Source organism: Ursus americanus, chromosome 13, assembly GCF_024610735.1.
Source record: "Ursus americanus isolate L20-20 chromosome 13, mUrsAme1.1.p, whole genome shotgun sequence".
Lineage (NCBI taxonomy): Eukaryota > Metazoa > Chordata > Mammalia > Carnivora > Ursidae > Ursus > Ursus americanus.
This window is the reverse complement of record NC_142139.1, coordinates 36289158-36305387: the sequence shown is the minus strand read 5'-3', so window position 1 is coordinate 36305387 and position 16230 is coordinate 36289158. Positions and strand designations below refer to the sequence as shown.

The 16230-nt window shown below is 39.5% G+C and overlaps 1 non-coding gene across 1 annotated transcript; it reads right to left on the bottom strand.

Moving 5' to 3' along the window:
• Window positions 1-8624: 8624 nt before the first annotated feature.
• LOC123793406 (U6 spliceosomal RNA) lies at window positions 8625-8726 on the bottom strand. The gene has a single exon (XR_006779943.1). It is a non-coding gene; the product is annotated as a U6 spliceosomal RNA (small nuclear RNA).
• Window positions 8727-16230: the final 7504 nt, after the last annotated feature.

Genomic DNA, 16230 nt, shown 5'->3' with positions numbered 1-16230 from the left:
GCTAAGTTCTCTTTGTATCCTCCTGTGGTGGGAAAAGGGCAAGAGAGCTCTCAGGAGTCTCTTTTATAAGTGCACTGATCTAATTTCTGAGGGCCCATCAGAAATTGGGGGGGTAGGATTTCAACATACGAATTTTAAGAGGAAACAAACATTTTGTTTACTGCAAAGTATGTGAATGTGTGTGTGTGTGTGTGTGTGTGTGTGTTACAACTCAGAAATGTTATGTATGTGTATACATAGCATATTTATAGTGTATACAGAAATAATTTACTAGTATGTTGGTATATACAGTAGTCCTCCCTTATCTGAGGTTTTGCTTTCTGCTGTTTTTGTCACCCTTGGTCAACCACAGTGCAAAGCACATGATCCTCCTTCTGACATATCCTCATAAGGTCCTTAGTAGCCTAATGCTATATCACAATGCCTGTATCAGCCACCTCACTTCATCTCATCATGTAGGCGTTCTATCTTCTCCCATCATCATGGGAAGGATGAGTACAGTACAATAAGATATTTTGAGAAAAAAGATGCCACATTCACATAACTTTATTACAGTGTTTTGTTACAGTTGTTCTATTTTATTATTATTATTAATTTCTTTCTGTGCCTAATTTAAAAATTAAATTTTATTATAGGTATGTATGTATGTATAGGAAAAAACATAGGATATATAGGCCTCACTATCTGCAGTTTCAGGCATCCACTGGGGTCTTAGAACGTATCCCCTGTAGATAAGTGGGGAAGACTTGTATTAGTGAACATATAAACAACATCTGGGTAGGAGTTACTTGTGGATTGTCTATTATGTTGTCCACAGTCATTTGTAGAAGGATCTATGCAAACAATCTTGCTTAGAAGATGTGCAATTCCTAAGTAAATAATATATATTTTTTGTTCAGATAAGAAATAAAATTCATCATTGGCCTTTGTTTAGTTTGGCTTCTAAAAAGCTCAGAGTTGAACCTAATGTCATTGCTTATTTTTGATATTAGTATAATTGTTTTCCACTTCTTAGAATTAGTTTTCTCTTTCATTTTTGACCCAACCAAGAGTCAGACATCTCTGTTTAGACCAAGAGAAAAATTAAAGAAATAAAATTGTCAGGTGCACATCTAAATCTCTTCAGTTCTGTTTTTACTCCCTACCTCATAGAGTTGAAAATAAGAAATCTCATAGTCACAGATTTTTTTGCTCTGCATTTTATGGTGTCAAATAGTGGCCTTCACAGAATGGGCAGTGGGGCTGACAACGTAGTAGGGGTGGTTATTTACTCCCTTGATTGACAGCCTCCTCGTGAAGAGTAACACCCTTCTCCAAGTATACTGGGGACTCCATTCATTCAGTTATTCATTCAACATGTATTTATTATGCATAGGCCAAATAAAAATAAAAGTAGGTAGTAAGCATTAGACCAGGCCCTGGGAGGAGAGCAAAGAACAAAACGATGTGCGCTGCCCTCAAGAAGATTACAATCCAACGGAGTACAGGGCAGTCGATGACTATATAGTTATTTAGGATACCGTGTCTGAAGGAAAAATAAAGGATGGCTGCGTGAAGTAAAAAATGAATTCCTTGAAGTGACTTTTAAAGTGCCACCTGGCGGATAGGTAGGTGCTAATCAAAGGTAGAGGAAGGGAGGAAAAGGTAGAGAAGCCCAGCAAAGATTCCAGGTTAGGAGGTGGACAGCATTTGATAAACATATCAAAAGTCAGGGTGGCATTTTGTAGATTTATGTTGTTGTTCATGTACCCCTATTACCTCTGTTATGTTTTGTTGATTATGACTTTTTTTTTTCTTTTTAAATGGTAGGCCGCACAAAAATATTTTTTCCCTCCTTTTCTTTAAATTGAGGTATAATTGACTTCACATTTGATCCTTGCCATTACTTCTGTCAAAGTATCCTTTTGACAAGACATTCGTTACTTAGAAAGAAGTAAACTGAGGCAACCTCAAATTAGCTGAAACTGAGTTTATTCGGCAACAGCAAAGGAGTTGCAGTTTGGGAATCGCAGGCTACAGCAAACACAGACGAAGCCTTGAAGCGGTTTGGGTGGGTCGTATTTATGCGCAGGGAGTGCAAAGAGGGGAGGTCCAGCCAGAGCCCAAGCGTTAAGTTCATTGGCTTGTGCGGGAGAGGGGTTCTTGGCGGATGTTCATTGGTCAGGAGATGAGGCTCCAATCCTCAGGTCTTCTCCGCGCGCGCATGCGTGAGATTCCCGGTTTCACAGCTTCCAGTTTCGTTTTTAGATCGAGATCTTTTCAGGTTCTCAGGTATGTTTTTTTGAATTATTAACTCCCGACTCATAGTCCTGGTGCATAATGTTTTTCTTTGATTTCCTTTTCTTTCCAAAAGAATCCAAATATATTTCCCTATGTAACATTTGCATTTGTACTTAAACTTGCATTTGTCTTGCCTCTTTTAGAATGGAAGTGCAAACAATTCAAATGGGTATGGGGGTGTGGTACTCTGATTTATAATAAGAAATATAAATTCGGTCTTACTGGCATACGGCTCCTAAAACCATTGTAATTTCCTAAGTTATAAGAGCATGGTCGCTCTTTTTTGCTTGAATATTTGGTCTCTGTCCTCCAATCCTCAGCGCCAGATAAAGGTGAAATGAGTCTCTTGTTTCTCACCGCAAGCTCCCTTCAGCCTGAGTTTATGTTAATGAGGTGATTTTTGGAAAGCCCTTTAGTGACTGTGGAATGGGGGCTGGTTGTCCGGGGAATCAACAAGGTGATGAGAGAGTTGGAACTTGACCCCTCGGGAGGTGGGAAGGACTGGAGGTTGAATTAGTCATCAGTGGCCACTGATTTAATCAATTATGCCTAAGTTAGGAAGTCTCTATAAGAATCCCTAAAAATACGGGGTTCTGGCAGCTTCCGGGGTGGTGAACGGTGGAGATGCAGGGAGAGTGGCGTGCTTGGAGAGGACTTGGAAGCTCGGTGTGCCTTCCCACAAACCTGCCTTATGCATCCCTTTCTTATGGCTGTTCTGAGTTGTGTGCTTTCACAATAAACTGGTAATTTAGTAGGTTTATGGTTTTCCTGAGTTTGTAGCCATTCTAATGAAATACTGAACCTGAGGAAGGGGTCGTGGGAACCTCCGATTTATAGCTGGCGGGTCAGAAGCACAGGTGACAACCTGGACTTGTGATTGGCATGTGAAATGGGGGCCAGTCTTGTGGCACAGGGCCCTTAACTGGGATCTGGTGCTATTTCCGGATAGATGGTGTCAGAATTGAGTTGAATTATAGGACACCTAGTTGGTGTCAGCAGAGAATTAGAGAATGGCTTGGTGGGGAGAAACCTTCGCACATTTGTTGGCCAGAAGTATTGAGAATAGAGTTTTTTCAAGGGACTACAGCATTTTAGCCATTTAATAATCGGGAAACTTCACTTATTCAGGGATGGCTTACCTGGCTTACCTTCTTTCCAGATCACAGTTACTAATGTGTAAGTAGTGAAGAGTGTCTTGAGTGGCTAAAATAGGTGCCCATTCTACTCACTGGGTTAGCTAACGGATATTTGAGGATCTTGTCTACCACTACTTTGCATACATCTCTCCGTGATTGTTATCTACTTTCTAGCCCATAAAGAGATGGAAGTAGCAAAGTAGGATGAGACTGTGAGTTGCTTAAGGAGGGCTCTTTGAGAAGTTCAGGAAGATGGTTTGACAGCCTGACAATGACAGAAGCAGAAAAACCAAGGAAAGCAGACACAAAAACTCAATAATTATAACGATCTCAGGTGCATGAGCATAATTAGAAATGACTGATATGTATCAATAATCTCCAAGAACAGCATTCCATGGCTATAAGACACAATATATACTGTTCATTATTATAGCCCTGAGTTGCCAGAAAAATGTTATATTACATTCAGATAGTCTATTTACAAAGACATGGAAAGATTCTCACCAAAATTGTTATTACTATTGTTATATTGGTTTCTGTGCTTTAAAGGCTTAAGTTCAATTAATGAATTAATGGGAAGAGTAACTGTGTTGCATGACTTATTCACCATCTTTTGCTCACATTTTTATGGGGCATCTACTATAAGCTAGGTACTGAACATGGAGCTGGATCCATAGTGGGGGACAAATTAAGCACCACTGCTATCCGGATGGAGGTTGCAGGATTGTAAGGGGGATAGGCAGTTATCAAACAGGCAAAAAAAGGAAATAGCATAACTCAACTTTTATAAAAGGCTACAAGAGAAAAGAATGTGGAGTGTGGTAGAGAACCCAAGCGTGGGGGTGAGGAGGTACAGAACATGCTATCTTAATCATCAGGGAGGGCCAGAGAACCCCTAAAACGGCATGGAACCAGCAATGAGACAAGAGGAACAAGTGGGGTTCAAGAGCAGAAACAGTAGGGAAAGGATTTGAGGTAGGAAGGAGGTTGACAGTGTAGAGGAGCTGCAAGGAGAAAAGTGTGACTGGAGGTCATACAGGGGGGTCAGAGGGAGAGTGGAATAACATGAGTTGAAGAATAAGGAGCCAGATCATGGAGGCCTTTGCAAACCACTGGAGTTTGGATTTTATTCAAAGTGTCATGGGAAACCTTTGAAGGATTTCAAGCATAGCCACTGGGTAACCAGATCTAAGTGTCTTTAAATGCTTTAGTTATTTTTTTTCTCTTTGCTTTTCTTATATTTGTAGAAATGATGAAGGGATACTTCTGAAAATGTGTGGTGCAGAAAGGAATCCGAATTTTAAGGGCCCTAAGTCTTAAACAATTTGGGAGGCCCTCTTTAGGGAAAAGAACTCAAAATTACAAATATAAAATTAGAAACAGAGATGTTCTTGGAAGGGCCCCATGCAAGTGAGGGACCCCAGACCTTAAGCTTCACTGTGTCTCATATCCACTCACTGCCGGTATTGTGGAAAGGATTTTATAGATATTCCTGGCTTTCGGTGGGAACTAAAATTGATTTTCAAGTTTAATTGCTTGGAGCATCTCTCCATTATTCTTCAGAAGCCCTGTCCTTTTTCCTTCTTTTTTTACCCCCCCCTTGGATCCCTCTACCCAATGCCCCCTTTAAACAGCTCATGTTAAAAACTCATTTTGTGTTTGTCTTATAACTGATTTGCAGTTTTTCTGTTGGACTGTTCCGTCCTTCCACATACGTGTATCCAGCCTTTGTAGCAATATATCTCTGAGGGTTAGCATGAGTGTATCTGAAATGGGAAATGGGATGGAAAATAGTTGATATGATTTATGTATGTTAGTCAGTGTTTTGGGGATTCCATTTTCTGTGTCAAAAAATATACTGGAAATGTTATAGTGATGTTCCAAAGTTTCACTTTTTAAGATCAAAGACCTTGGGAAGTTCAAGGTGCTTTATTGGGTCAGAGCCCCTGCCTGTTCGTTCGACATTCCTATCTCCTTTGAAATCTTACTGAACACTCTTAGAATCCTTTACCCTGTTTGTCAGGCAGTTTTACTGTAAGAAATGGTGTCTATTCCATGAGCTGCTCTCTCTCAAGAAATAGTACTGTGTGCTTTTATAAAATAGAGGGAAAGATGAGCTGGCTAATTTATTCCATTCCTAATGCTTTGTAACAAAAGTTGAAATGAATGAAAACGATTGAGTTTGTAGACCTGGTCTGCAGATACAAAAAACTGCTGGAAACTGTTGAGTATGGAATGGCTTTAATTTACTGCATGGATCTCAGCCCATGATATGCTGCTTTTTGTTAACTTTCATAAAAGAGAAAGAAATACAGAGAGCAAAAGCTTTCAGAAGGGCTGTAGTTGACAAGAAGCAGTGCATGAAGCTCTAAGATTGTTACTTCCATTAAACAATAGGGTATTGTTCTGGTAGCTGGGAAGATGATGGGGACAGGTCTCTGGGAGGTGTGGAGAGTGAGGTTGACAGACTCCTCAGTGGGAACTGGGACAGATTACATCCTGGGTTTTCTCATTGGCAGGAAGGCCTGGAGGTGTGTGGGGCAACCTAAACTAGGACTTGTGTGATGAATAAGGAGGTCGTGAGAATACAGTTTCACGCTCTACCTCGAGAATCTTGTCCCTGCATCTTCTGTATGTGACTTCAGTGTCAATGTGTTTGATATTGCCTGGACTAAAGAATGGTAAATATCCCTTTTATCTTTCTACTCCAATACTGGCAGCTCATTAAGGTGGATATGATGGGGTCCTGTGTTGATACCACATAGGTATAGGTTGAGAACATCCTTCAGTACACCTCTTCTTTGCTCCTCAGTTTTCACATTTTGCTTTAATTGCACAGCATCGTGCTGCTGAGAACCGTAACCCCAGCTTCCCACAAAGTGCTTGAGTTGGGCATCCTGGATGATTTATAGCAACATTTAGTCATTAGGCCTTTGGTTTCCATGTCTTGTAAATACAAAGAAGAAAGCAATCCCTGCCCCCATCCCACAGAGAGGACAGAATGGTTACTCACATCTTATTATCACATCCTTAATCTTTTCCTTCTTCTTCTTCTTCTTCTTCTTCTTTTTTTTTTTTTTGTGGGTAGTATTGAAACCATCTGGGCTGCTTTGAAGTCAGTTTATTTTACTAAATTAAACTTTTTCAGATTGTTCCCTTTTTCTTTATATGATGCCATGTAGCGTTTGATTAATTCTGGCACAAGTACACCTGTGTTTATGAATCTGACAATTTAGTCTGTAGATGAAGGAAACTAAAGTCAGAAATTCGTGCCAAATTAAGTCTATTGGTAGCCTTTGGGTTTTTTTCTTCTTGATATTATTTTAGATTAAATATTTCCCTGTGTGGTTAAATATCTTTGGCTTTAAGTATCAATTTACTTAAAGAGACAGTATAATATAGTGATTAAAGACATAGGACTTATAGTCAGAGAGAACCAAATTCAACTTACTGTGTGACATTAGGAAAGTCAGTTTACCTTTCTGGGCCCCAGTAGCCTCATGTGTAGAATGGTTATTGTGGCAGCCAGCCTCCAAGATGGCCCCAGTGATCCCTACCTCCTAGTAGTCGTGCCTCGTGCTGTCTCTTCCTATGTTGAATAGGGTTGACTTTTCAACAAGTGAGATAGTGTGGAAATGATGGTGTGTGACTTCTGAGGCTGTGTAATCAAAGACATTGTGGCTTCTCCCTTGCCCTTTCTCTGGGATTGCTCAGTCTGGGGAAAGCTAGCAACCATGTTTTAAGTATAGTCAGACAGTCCTAGGCACAGCCTAGGCACTGAGGTTTCCTGTCAGCAGTGAGCACCATGTAAGTGAGCTATCTTGGAAGCATGTACTCTAGTCTTGGTGAAGCCTTCCGGTGTCTGCAGACTTGGCCAATATCCTGTAACCTCATGAGACAGTCTGAGCTAGAAACATCCAGTCAAGTCGTTCCCCAATTTCTGATGTACAGGAGAGAGATAATAAATATTTATTGTTTTGAGCTCCTGAACTTGGGATAATTTGCTCCACACCAATAGATGGATGATACAGTTATAATGACAGTACCCCCTTGTAGGATTGTTGAGAGGATTCAGTGTGACATTGCAAAGGCTTTGCACAGAGTCTGGCACATAGTGTCATTCAGAAAGATGAAAGTGTTGTTATGGATGGAACTTGACACCAGAGGACCAGTTCTTCTTTCTAGCACCTGTATTCCAAATGCTTTATGTGGGCTCTGCATTTGGGTGATAAATCATTCCAGATTTATAGCCAGCTCTTGAGTGAATGGTTTATTGGGTGACGTATTTGATCCTTCTTATGTGCTGCCTCACATGTTCTTATCTCACTTTTTAATTTCAGCCTTGTGTTGCAGTCAGCCACAGGGCACTATTAGCCCGATGGCCCCTGCTTCAGCTGCACAAATGCCTCCTGCTCAGTCCTGGGGCTGTCTTATTGCACATTAGCATGCACACTTTTAACTGTTTAGATGCATGTGACAATCTGGACCTATTGGAAATGGGAGGTGGTGGGTAAATACTCCCTCTTTCCACCCTTTGGCTAGATGATTCTAAGGCACCCTCTGTATGGTTTCTTGGACTTGTCCCTGTGGAATGGAGATCTGCTGCCCATAGTGGAGATCTGCTCAGTAGTGCACCTTTAGATTGGCTTTCTCTCCTTCATCTTGCTCCTCCCAGTCCTCCATTCCTGTTCCTTGGGCTCATTGCCTAAAATCAACTATCTGCATGCCAGGCTGTATGTCTCTGGTTCTTCCCCTCCGAGGTTACCTTAGGCTGCAACAGATGGCTCTAGTAGGAGTTGGCCGCGTGTTGTTTGCTTTGTATGTGTTCATGAAACCATTACCATGATACCTGCTTTACCCCCTTCAGTGGTTTTCTACTATTCTCAGAAATAAGTCTCAAATGTCTCACCCAGTGGCAGGGACCTTGACAAACTGAGTCCTAACCATACTTTCAGCCTCCACTCCCAACTTCTCCCTCCTTTCTCATCACTTCTCCACGTTGACCTTGCTGGGCTTTGTTTAGTTTCTTTTATGTGATAATCTTTCTATTGCCTCTGAACCAAGAGCATGCTGTTTCTTCTTACTGCTTGGCCAACTGTCACTCATTGTTCAGGCCTAAAGGCAGCCTAAATGCAGTATCCCCAGGAAGGCCTTGAAGATGTCATATCATTTTATTTTGTTTTATTTTATTTTACTTTATTTTATTTTTAAAATATGGAATGCTTCATGAATTTGCGTGTCATCCTTGCCTAGGGGCCATGCTAATCTCTGTATCATTCCAATTTTAGTATATGTTCTGCCAAAGTGAACACTAGAAGGCGTCATTTTAAATATCCCCATATCAATCTGGATTTCTTTCTTAACACCTATTGTACTTGTAAGTATTTTCTTAATGTTCACATTTCCTCCCTGAATGTCAGCTCTATGAGGCCAGGGGCTATGACTGTCCAGTTCTCTATTGGTTAATGTTTGGCTTAGAGAACATTTCAATAAATGTCTAGTCAGTGGAAGAAAGAATTTAGGCAAAATTCACTTGGCTGATAAATATCTGTGTGGGTTTTTTTTTTTTTTAATGCCTTAGTCTCTCCCTTTAAAACATGAATCCTATCCAAAAGGGCCTCCTCAAGGTGCTGAAACAAAATATTACTTTAATAACAAAAATGACAAATTTGTTGGTAGTAAAAGGATTTACTTTTTACAATTACATTTCCTTTTTTGTCGTTATGAAAGGCAGTATCATAGGCTGGCATCAACTGACTGACAGGCTCCCCCAGTACTTTTTTTTTTTTTTTAGGAAGGGGGAGGGGCAGAAGGAGAGGAAGAGAGAGAAACTTAAGGAGGCTCCACACCCAGCACGGAGCCCAATGCAGGGCTTGAACTCAGGACCCTGAGATCAGACCTGAGCTGAAATCAAGAGTCAGATTAACCAACTGAGCCACCCAGGCACCCCTCCCCCAGTACTTTAGATTATAATTCAGTTTACAAAATGTGATTGACAGACAACTTTTAGAGATCATCTTTATTGAATAGAGTCTACCTCTGCATAAGTAAAACTTGTAGTTTTAATTCATGTAATCTAAGCTCTATTTAAATAGAGCAGACTTTTTGCTTCTTTTTTTTTTTTAATGATTTTTTATTATATTATGTTAGTCACCATACAGTACATCCCTGGTTTCCGATGTAAGGCTCGATGATTCATTAGTTGCGTATAACACCGAGTGCACCATGCAATACGTGCCCTCCTTACTATCCATCACCAGTCTATCCCATTCCCCCAACCCCCTCCCCTCTGAGGCCCTCAGTTTGTTTCTCATAGTCCATAGTCTCTCATGTTTCATTCCCCCTTCTGATTACCCCCCCTTTCGTTATCCCTTTCTTCCCCTACCGATCATCCTAGTTCTTATGTTCCATAGATGAGAGAAATCATATGATAGTTGTCTTTCTCTGCTTGACTTATTTCACTTAGCATTATCTCCTCCAGTCCCGTCCATAGACTTTTTGCTTCTAATATATGTAGAAAGAGTACTCAGTTGATGGGTCAATGGGAAAGGAGGTGCCCATCCTGGGAAATCTAGCCTTTTCAGAAACAGCAACACTATTCAGATGGCAGTGGGCTGCATCAGGATTCTGCTTGTTTATTTAAGGATAGAGAGTCTTTTATGAATGTGATCATGCTTGAAAATATATTGGGGTAAAGTCTAGGTCCATCTCGTATTAGCTGGCATCAGATGGTCTAAATTTGTAAATGAATACCAAAAATCTGGTATCATATCGGCACTGAATTATGGTACAGGTAGGAAACCTGAATAATGCTGTATTTAAGACAAGTTTCATCGATGAGTATGTTTATAAAATGGAAGTCAGCTCTGTGGTAGATCAGAAATGCACAAAGATAGCTCCTTTGGTATTTTGCAAAGGGCTGTGTACTAAATTTATTATGTCCTTGGCAATGATAAAGATCACATGCTTTATGTGGCAGGAAACCATTCATTCATTTAACAGATACTTGTTGTGTGCCTACTATGTTCCAGGCGCTTCTCTGGGCATATGAGATATAGCAAGAGCAAAATCTATCTTAGCAAGTTCCCTTCAAGAACAGATTTTGCCCTGACGAAGGGCTTTGCAAAACCACATGGAGAGGAAATGGCTGACATCATTGGGAATTAGTGTTGGTCAAGCTACAGGAAATTGTCAGCAGATTTCCCACGGTATTTTCTGAAGAATGAGGATCTTCCAAAGCGGAAGCAGTGTCATGCATTTCATCCAGATCCAGCTGTTCCGGCAGTTTATTTGAAGACTCGAAACGTTCTTTTTCTCGAAGGAAATGGAGATATCGTTGAACAAAGTTAATTGAATTCAGGTCTCCCTCAGCCACAGGGTTTCCCCCTGATGGAGCTGACCCCTCTTTCCTCTCCCTAGGATCTGGGGGGGGAGTTAGTCAGACAGTGAGTTGTTGCTTGAAAACCAGAGAGCACTCGGTCATGGGCAGAGAAGACAAAGACTGTAGGGAGTCATAGAAATTGAGGACAACCCACATTTTAAACTAGATTTGATAAGGTAAGTTATATTAGAAGGTGACTCCTAGAACAAAGTGAAAGAGATCTTGAATGTCCAGTCTAGATCAAGGTTTGAAAGCTTGGGTGGGCTTCTGGATCACCTGTGGTAAAAATTAGAGATGCTTCAACCTAACCACAGCATCTGACACATACTGAAATTTGATAACCAGTCACCCGGATGTTAAAATCCATTTGGTGATGAACTCTCCAGTATACTTCTGCAAAGATTTCCAGAGTTGTTGGGCAAGATACTAACTCTCTCTGCTGCCTGAGATGGACTCCCCCTTTTATTTCTAAAAAAACTGCATAACAAATAAATTTTAAAAATCACAGAAATTATAATGTAAATTTTTGCTGGTTAGTAAGATTTTGTTAACTAAGGAGATTTTATATGACTGTGGGTGCTGTGGTTCAATCTTTGATCAAGTATTCCTTTGATTAATTAGGAAACTATAAATATTTTCATTTGCATTAGCCAGACACTACAGTTAGCGTCTGAGTTTGGACCATTGCCCCACTGACTATGTCACTAGAGATCTTTAAACCTGAAAAGAGCTTTTATTTAAAATGTATACCAACAGTATATGGAATCAGGAAGATCACTTAACAGTGGGAAGATGGGAACTGTGTTAATGGGGTTGTTATTGCTATTTAGTAATGCCAGTGGTTAGGATGACTTAAATCCAAAGAGAATCTTGTGGGTTTTTTTTTTCTGTCCTTTGTTACTCAATGTAATGTATTTCTTAACTAAGAAACAGATACCTTTAAGAATACTGGGTTATATAAATCCTTGGTTAGCCGTGTCTGGAAAGACTTCTTCCGGAAAGATGGTGGGAACAATTTTTCCTTTGATTCTGCCTCCCAGCATTCTGACCTTGATGTATGTATTGTATCTTTTGCAGCACATCATTCTTTTGCTAAAATTCCTTGAGTTTTTCTTTGCAAAAAGCCAAGGAAATTTACCAGAGTAAATCATAAATCATTGCTGTAATTGACGCCAACAAACTGAAATTGCACAAGAAAATGAATATACAAATTAAAAAAAAAATTGCAGGTCTAGTAATTATTTTAAGTATTGTTTAGTCCCAAGGAAAAATGAAAAATAAGTTATGAGTTGAGTTGTATATAGTGTAATGGAATGAGGCTTTGAAGTACTAACAATTCAGAAACTCTCGCAATCCCTGTCTAAAACAAAGATCTCTGTCTTCTGCAGTGTTTTCTTGAATTAGAAGCCTATGTTTACTAGCTGCTGTAAATCACTTTTTCCTTTATTGTAGCATTTAACACTATGATACCTTCAAGTGGGTGTTGCTTATCTTGGGAGTGGTGGTGAATATTGAATGAATGAGAAGGAATTATAGCTCTTTAACAACCATTTGCAAAGGTTCCAGGATTCTTGGGAGGGAGCAGGAAGTATTAATTTAAAAACAGTTTGCAAAGCAAAAAAGAAGACAGAGGAAAAAAGCATTTTATTTCTTAATCTGTTTGGATTACCTCTAAGGAGATGAGTAATGAATGAAATTTGGGGTTAGTACACAGGAAGGGCTCTTAAGAGGCAGTCTAGACTTTAGGCCATCTTTTTCTTTTACAAAACTCCTCCTCAGTTTTTTTAGAGAAAGTTCTCTGCCATATTCTTAAACACTTTGAAGGAAAGGGAATTAAGAACCTCTATCAATCTAGTGTCTAATAAACTTCATCAAAATTGTTTTCTTTGAAATATTTTTTTAACTTCTCAGATTGCAATTTGTGTTTCATAGGATTTGTAGACATTTTACATGTTGAATTTATGTAGCTTAGTTTTCTGTCTGTTTTAAAAACAGTTGGTCTAAGTCATTTTAAATTCTAAAAAACACTTCGCAAAGTCACTACCCTTTACCTTAAAATTTCTCAGAGGTATCTCTGTTGTCTCTGGTGCATTTTAAACTACTATTGGGAAAGATTTTCTAGTAAAATTATGTTAGGTCTTCCATGTATCTTTCAGGGTAGTTATGGAAGTTTAAATGTAGGATTCACTTAAGATGGGCCTGTCAAGGAAGGATGAATCCTCTGTCTATCTCCCTAACTCCAGTGCTATATAAGAGAAGGAAAACAGTTTTAAAAAAAAGAAATTTGTTTGGGACGCCTGCACGGCTCAGTTGGATAAGCGTCTCCCTTCGGCTCAGGTCATGATCCCAGGGTCTTGGGATTGAGTGTGGGGGTCGGCAGGCTCCTTGCTCAGCGGGGAGCCTGCTTCTCCCTCTGCCACTCCCCTGCCTTTGCTTGCTCGCTCTCTCTAAATCTCTCTCTGACAAATAAATACATAAATCTTTTAAAAAAAATAAATTTGTTTTTGTAATTCCTATAAATAATATACACGAATACATTGCAGACCCTGGTGAGCAGTTACAAAAATTTCCTTATTGAACCACTGAGCTTGAAAACCAACTGCATTTCCTTTTCCTTAACAACTTCCATGCTCCAGGGGATGGCTCTCACGGTACTGTCTTCCAGGCACTGTAGGCAACAGAATTTGTCACCTGCACTTGGCCCTTTACCTTAAGCTACTTTGGAGGCCATTTTCTGCTGCTGCAGAAAATCAGATTTTCCTTGATGAGCATTTTTGCCTGGCTGTGGAATGGATGGGACTTCTCCCAGAAATGAGTACTGATTCTAACTTAGGTACCGGGAGGCCCAGTTTCCTTGACTACCGTGTCTCCATGGAGGCAGCGTGCAAGGCCTTTCTCTGGATTCCTTATTTGATCTATTCTGAAGAGTTAGTTACCTCGTAGTCAGAAGGTTCCTGGCTGCTGCTCCTCATTGTTCCTAATCCATTCCCAAGGATTGCAGTTCATAGCCTTGATGAAAGTTTTACATACTTACACACAAATAATAAACTTGTGTACTAGCTTACTACTTAAAAAAGCTCATCTGTGGGGGAATGGCTCCATAAATTTTGGTGTGTACATTTGCTGAGTAGTAGGCAACCTATAAAAATCCAGAGTTTCTGGTAACTCAGAAAAATGTTTGTGTTAACCGAAGTGAGGAAAGCCGATGCAAAATTGTATGTACGTTATGACCACAGCCATGTTACAAAAGAACTCTGCTGCCTTCTAAAAAGTTTATGCCTAGAAAAGTCTGAAAGAAAACTTAGTAAAAACAATTCACTTCTTTTCATTAATTGTTTTCAAAATTTTTGTGATAGATGTATCACTTTCAAAGTGTAAATAAAATTTCAATACTTTCCCTTTTAAGCAGAGCTTACTAATCATTATCAGATTTCTTTTTGCTTTTCCATAACTTGAGGGGGAATTCCTCATTCTGTAAGTGATGTTGATAGATGTGAGAAATAGAAGAAAAAGGTATAAAAATAAAAGTAATGTTTTAGTTCATCTAATTTCATAAGAAGTGTATAGACTAATACGTATTTAATGACTATCTCAGTGATTGAAATCATTCAATAGAAGCTACTTGTAACTTCTTACTTGAAGTAATTTCACTTTCCAGTCCTGGCTCTGACAAGAGAGTTTAGTTTTAAATAAAGCACTTTTTAAAAATTAGTTTCAGAGGTAGAATTTAGTGATTCATCAGCTGCATACAAAACGCAGTGCTCATTACTTCAAGTGCTCTCCTAATGCCCATCATCCAATTATCCCTCCCCCCCACCTCCCTTCCAGCAACCCTCAGTTTGTTTCCTAGAGTTCAGAGTCACTTATGGTTTGCCTCCCTCTTGATTTTCATCTTATTTTTATTTTTCCTCCATTCTCCTATGTTCATCTGTTTTGTTTCTTCAATTCCACATATGAGTGAAATATTTGTCTTTCTCTGACTGACCTATTTCACTTAGCATCATAGTCTCTAGTTCTATCCACGTCATTGCAAATGGCGAGATTCTTTTTGATGAATGAGTAATATTCCATTATCTCTTTCTCTCTCTCTCTCTCTTTATATCTATCTATCTATCTATCTATCTATCTATCTATCTATCTATCTATATATCTATATATCTATCTCACATCTTCTTTATCCATTCTTCTGTTGATGGACATCTGGGCTCTTTCCATAGTTTGGCTGTTGCAGAAACACTGCTGCTGTAAACATTGGGGTGCAGGTGCCCCTTCGAATCACTGCGTTTGTATCCTTTGGATAAATACGTAGTAGTGCAACTGCTGGGTTGTAGGGTAGCTCTATTTTTAACTTTCTTAATGTAAATATAGAAAAATTGTTGAAGACTTTAATCTGATATGTTGTATTTTACTTGTGATCATCAAATTTTAATCTAGGATAAATTCTCCGGTTCAGAGATGTAGAAATTGAAATGCAGAGAGCAAAGTGATTTGCCACAGCGAGTGGCAGTGCTGAGTCTAGAATGCACATCTCCAGACTGCCATCGGAGTGCCTTTCCCACCATGACTCTGTGTCTCCCGGAAGCCAAACAAAATTCAGAGTCTTCCTTGGTCTGGAAGAGTTTTAGTTTTGCATTGCTGTTTCCTCTGACATGCAAAGCATCAGAGCTAGAGAATATGAGAAGAACAGTTTTTCATATGTCTACTCTGCCAAAACTAACATGCTTCAGTGTTCAGTGCTGGGGCAAGACCCTCTTTCTAACACGAATCACCTGAACAGCATGCTTGCAGACAATGACCACATGCTATTTGCACTAGGGAATGGGAAGTGAACTTGGGAAGGTATATTTCCAAAAATGCAAATGTCTGCAGACAGATAATAAAGAGACCTTGTGGGAAAGAATTCCCTGTGTAGCCTTTGTGCTTCTTTTCCAATTTAGAGCTAAGAAAAGGGATGGGCACGTATCCTGGCTTCCATTTTTGTTTGTGTCATAACACCGCTTTGGGTGCTGCCCTGCTTATTACTGCTTTAAAAAAAAAAACAAAAAACAGTTCCTTATGGAAAAACAATTATTTTGACTAGTTGGGAAGAAGTTTGCATTTTCTGTCTCTGTAGAAGATGGGGAATAAGAAGAGCATTTATTGAGGGAAACATGACGTGTCTCACATTGCTCTGTGTTCAGCAGTTTCTTGGTAAACTATTCGGCCTTGGGATCTGGGCACTTGATGCCAAGATTATGTCAGTAGTTTCAAAGGTATATGTTTCTATGTTGTTGCTCTCTGCATTTCTGCCCTTATGGGAGGTTTTAAATTAAAATAAAGTGGAGAGGGTTCTATCACCTTTAAAAACATTTGAAAACTTACAAAAATGCTTTTCAGATATGTTGTATCGTGTATTTCTTGTAACACTCCTTTGGGAATATATATCATTATTTG